This window comes from Nelumbo nucifera, chromosome 2 (assembly GCF_055504915.1).
Source record: "Nelumbo nucifera cultivar China Antique chromosome 2, China Antique-T2T, whole genome shotgun sequence".
NCBI classification, from domain to species: domain Eukaryota; kingdom Viridiplantae; phylum Streptophyta; class Magnoliopsida; order Proteales; family Nelumbonaceae; genus Nelumbo; species Nelumbo nucifera.
Window position 1 is genome coordinate 89,734,213 of NC_142650.1, and position 5,373 is coordinate 89,739,585.

A 5,373-nucleotide genomic window follows, 5' to 3' on the forward strand; every position below is an offset into this window, starting at 1 on the left:
GGCGGACATGCAAAATACACCATACAAGACATAGAAAAGTGCAAAGTTCTTCCCTGTTCTTGCCGCCCCTACACAGTTCGATCACCACTTGTGGGAATGATCAAGAATTGTTCTTGATATTGCTTCTTGGTAGAAGAAGCAATATAAAGTCGTGCTCATCAGCCCTCTACTCCATTCTTGCTGAAGAATTCGGTTCTTGATGAAGAGCCATCCTGCTGATCTTGCTTCACCTCACAATGTTTCATCTTCAGTGGAAGCAGATTTTGGTTTTCTCCTTGGGCGTGAACACTTTCATTGGGAGTTACTGCTACTCCGTATTAGGTATATCCCTCTCATTCCTTTTGGTTTCAGATTTGGTCCTGTTTGGTTCAACATTGATCATTGAAAATGCAGTTTTCTAAAATAGAGAATGCGATGCCTAGATGGGAGAGAGAAATTTTTTGAAATTTTGCCCAACTTTCCTATAAGGTTCAGCTATCCATATGATGGATCTTTCATCCCTTCACTTTCTACTTCACGAGGAATCAAATAAGGGTTAACACAACCTATTGCGGGTGTACTCTATAAGCAATGGACAAATGAAGCCTATCACCTCAGAACGTGTCAAATACACTTTGAGCGAGCTTCATAGTCTAAAGGGTGACCCCTCACCCTTCAACGGTACACTTACTCTATTGCTCACTAGCTCTCTTCTCTGATTTCTTCCCTACTAGTTCTCATTCTCTTCAGCAGTTCAGTACTAACTTAACCGCCCTAGTCCCCTTGCATTGGTCATTCTCTCAAGCTCTATGACATGTTCTCTTGTAGAATTGGCCTATTGAGCTCACCAACTTTTGTTTGAGTTATCATAGCTAGCGGGGACTCAATGCAGTTTGAGCATTATCAATTGGCATCGTCTGTGCGAACGATAGAAAATCCATTCCTGAACTTTCTCTTTCTCATTTTCATTCTCTCCATGCCATCACCAACATACTTTGTCATGCTAGTGTCATGCCAACATACCCTGACAACCAGCCTCTGACCTGTAGTACTTTGTTAGCCTGTCACCGTTTTCTTAGTGTGGAATTAACTTCCTTGGACATTTTCCACCAACCAGCGAATAGTACAAATTCATGGTTGTCACCATAGACTATTTCACCAAGTAGGTAGAAGTTGAGCCGCAGGTGACCATCATAGCTCGAAATGTTCAAAATTTCTTCAAGAAGAACATCATCTACCAATTTGAACTCCCTCACGTGTTGATCTCGAACAACGACAAGTAGTTCGAAGACATTAGATTTCAAGGCTAGTGTATCAAGCTAAGAATCAAACAAATCCCCAAACTAATGGGTAAGCCTAGGTGACAAACAAAGCCATCTTACATAGCCTAAAATCTCGGCTTGCCTGAGCCAAGGGACAGTGGGTCAATGAACTCCCTAGTGTGCTTTGGGCATACTGAACTAAGCAGAATGGTCACTTGAGTGACTTCCTTCAATCTTACATTTAGCACTAGAGGAGTCATCCCTACAGAGATCAAGGTACTGACCTTGCGGTCTAAGACTTATGACAAGGTTGCGAATGATGGTGAGTTACGAACTAACCTGGACTTGATAGAGGAAGTATGGGATTAAGTGCAAATCCAAACTACCGCCTCCCAGTAGAGGGTAGCTTTCTACCACAATGCTAGAGTGAAAAGGCAATGCTTCCGAGTTGGTGACCTCGTACAACGAAAAATCATGGTACCTAAACCAGGCTCTAGAAAGCTTGGTCTGAAATGGGAGAGACTCTACAAAGTAACTATGGCATTGGGACCCATCACTTATGAGATCGAAACTCTCGAGGGTAGGTCGGTCCCCAATTTTGTTCAATAGCTCGGCCATAGGTGCCCGAGCTCTGTTTATGTGACCTCTGCTCAGGCGACCTTGGTCCAACCAACTCGCTTTTGGCACCTTGGTCCGTTTATTATATTGCTTTCAAGCACCTTGGTACATCGTTTTATTACTTAACTGAGTTGTTTCATTTTATTACTTAAAAGATGGGAACATAGTTCGACACAGTGTTGAACAAGATCTAAGAAAATAGGATACATGTAGTTTATATTTACAAGGTCTAAGAAAATAGGCAAAAGTTCATCCTTCAGTGGGAGCAAGTCATCACCCCAGTTTCCACATTTCATCCACCACTGGTCTCCATGCCCTCTTCATCGTCGTCATGCCCGTCGTTGTCGTCGTCCTCCTCATCCACCCTCTTCCTGACATCCTCAATGATGGCGGACAACTTCAGTTGCTTCAAGTCACACTTCGGGAAGACTGAGGCAATGGGTTGACGCCACATTTTGAAGCCCTTGATCAAGGTGTCCGAGGCAAACTCGTTCCTATCAACATGGAACTTAGGCAAAGTGATGTACTTCTCCACAGCCTTCTCCTTGGCATTCTTGATGTCCTCAAACAACTTGGACCTCCTCTCGGTGACATCAGCCTCCTTTTGATCGAGGTTGTTGCATATTACGGTGGTTTTCTTCTCCAGCTTAGCCACATGTCCTTCCGAAGCCTCCTTTTCCTTCTATAGTGCAGCATGGCTCAACTCGGCTACAGCCTGAATGCTAGTTAACTGAGACTGCAACGTACTGATGTCCCTTGGCATCCTCCAACTCGGTAGTGCTTTAGTCAGCCTTGGTTATCAGCTCATGGGTGAGGGAGTTGGCTTGTGAGAAAAAGATTTATCATTTATGCGATCAGTTCGGATAATTAAGTTGGGCTACATAAAAGATAATCAGAAAAGGGCATACACTTACCATCATGAGGTTCCGAACAAGCCGAACCCCAAGCATCAGAGAAGGTTGGCTCCGGGCTCCCCATCTCCCTAAGGTCGTCAGGTAGCAATACTCCCTTACTTTGCTTGAGGGCAATCTTGGGGTTCTAGGATGACCTTCCGTACTGAGCTCCCTGACCTGAGCCATGGTTTGATTGCTCTCCTGATCCTCGATGTTGGAGGGGCTCACCTTAGTCGTCCACCATAGGAACCATTGAGCCGGTATCCTCGGTATGCGCTCACTTGGCCGGCTCTTCTGACTGTTGGTCCTCAGTTTCCATGAGGTCTATGTGCACCACCCCCTAAGCGGCCCTCTCTATCGACCTGGCTCCTTGCTGGTTGCCTTCATCTTCTTGTGAAGAGCAACACCGAGGACCCCGGCGATGTCAACATTTGACATTTCTCCTGCACAAAAGGGAATATACGTTAGACATTAAACCGAAGAGAAAAGTAGGTGAAGTAATGCCAAAATGTGGTGCAACAACCTACTCGTAGGACTCAGACAAATTTGGAATGGTGCCTCTTCAGCCAAGATGTCCTCAGCCAACAATTTCCGGTCCACCAGTTTGTTTATCTGAGCTTCTAGCCGTTCGTCCAAGGGCTCATCACCAAAGACATTGATGGTCGTGCTCCACTCCATGGTAAAGGGCCACCTCCCTTTAGCCGAGAGGTAGAATCTTTTCTTTCTTTTGTTTTTTGTTTTTTTTTTTTTCATTTTGGCACTTTATTTGGGAAGCTGCCTAGTAGCTTGTGCCCAGAAATAGTAAGATAAATAGTAAAATCCCTTATAACTGGCCAAGTTCTTTATCCGAAAAAGGTCGGTAAAGGTTTGGAGGTTAAGGAGGAGGTTGAAGTGGTGGCATGCCGAGATGGTAACGACCAAGGTTCTGACAGAGTTTGGGTGGAGCTGGCCTAAAGTTACGCCATACTACTCTTGGACCTCGGGGACAAAAGAATCCAATGGGAACCTGAGCCTGGCCACAAAGGCCTGCTCGAAGACACAGACTTCCTTCTTGTTGTGATTCCAAGGAATCTGGTTGGAGCCAAGAAGGATGACCACCAACTCCTTGGGTGTCCGATACCGACGCATTATGCATCGTAAGGCAGCTTCAATCAAACAAATAGGTCTGAACTCAGACTTCCTCCTAGAGCTGGAGGCTCATTTATAAGAACCTTGGCGCTCTTGAGTCGGGGACCCTTCCCTGACTTGGGTGTCACCTTGCTCCTCACTCCTGGACACAAACATAATGGAAAAGGGAAAATGAAATGGACAAGGACTCACCCAACCTCACCGGACTCGCTAATCTCGCCAAAGACAAGTGAAAATGGATCCCTAGGTGGAAGAAGACCCATCAACGGTCACGATTGGTTTGATCTGGCGGCTATAAGTGGCATGACAGTTCATCTCTTAAGGCCTGAAATTGATCAGTTTAGTGCATTTTTTTTTTGCGAACGGGATAGCTAATTTTCATGTCAGATTTGTACATACCCGCCACACGATCTGTCAAACGATTCCAATATGGCAAATTGAACCAGCTTGGATCTGTGACCAAACAAGATTTTGACATCGAGCGTTAGGCTAAAATTGTCCTTATCCGAGCTACTCCCTTCCCCCGATTATGGCTCACCATGTGGCAGATAGGACCATTTCATGAGACCTCGGCATCACATGTGGTGAAACCTCACCCGAATAGATCGGTTTATGTGCAGTGGATAACTCCCGACCTCACTTAACAACAACACGGTAGATCAGCATGCAGAGTCTCTTAGGCAATCCATAATAGCTCTGACCTAGGCAATTGGTAACCTAAGGAGTCATACAATCTTAGGAGCTATGACCTACGTAGCACGTCTTCCCTTATCCGCTTGCATTACTTAGTGCCTCTAAACGCACAATGGCACGTTGCTCACCTGGTAGAGATAATCTCGATTCCTTCCACTTCGTGGGGAATCAGATAAGGGTTAGCGTGACACTGCGGGCGTACTCCATAAGCAACAGACAAGTGAGGCCTTTCACCTTCGAACGTGCCAGACTATTTAAGGATGATCCCTCACCACGGTATGCTTACACTATTGCTCACTAGGTCTCTGCTCTGATTTCCTACTTATTAGCTCTCATTCTCTTTAGTAGGGTAGTTCCTTCTTAGAATAAAAAAATTCTTTTGGAATTCTTATCCAATTTGGTTCATGTTGATTATCCAAAGATAGTGTGGTCAATTCTTCTAGAGTGTAACTTTAAGCCTCGTATTTTTTGTTAGATGGAAAACAACACATTGATGCCACAAATTTGATTTATTAATCGTAGATGAGACAATTACTCCTCTTGTTCCCTTATTAATAACAGATAAAATTTGAGTGAAATCTCCTTCAAGAAGACGGGTTTCTCTTTGAAATCCTTTCCAATAGAAGATGGAATTTTTACACACATAAGATCTATAATAATTCCATTTACTGCCCCAAATGCATTTTTATGAGTCATTGGAGCTTCATTACACACATGTATTGTCACTAATTTCAAGTAGAATCTTAAATTTTGAATGAGTAGTTCTACACCTAGAAGTGGAAGTGTTGCAATTCCTGATA

At 44.2% G+C, this 5,373-nt stretch overlaps 1 long non-coding RNA gene across 2 annotated transcripts; it reads right to left on the reverse strand.

The window, feature by feature from the left end:
• Positions 1–1,967: 1,967 nt before the first annotated feature.
• Positions 1,968–4,129, reverse strand: LOC148802437 (uncharacterized). 2 transcript variants are annotated; one of them, XR_016083049.1, is made up of 3 exons: positions 3,276–4,129; positions 2,774–3,195; positions 1,968–2,682 (listed from the first exon to the last, which is right to left on the reverse strand). It is a non-coding gene; the product is annotated as an uncharacterized LOC148802437 (long non-coding RNA). The 2 variants fall into 2 exon arrangements; XR_016083050.1 differs by having other exon boundaries at positions 3,280–4,128.
• Between the last annotated feature and the right edge of the window lie 1,244 nt (positions 4,130–5,373).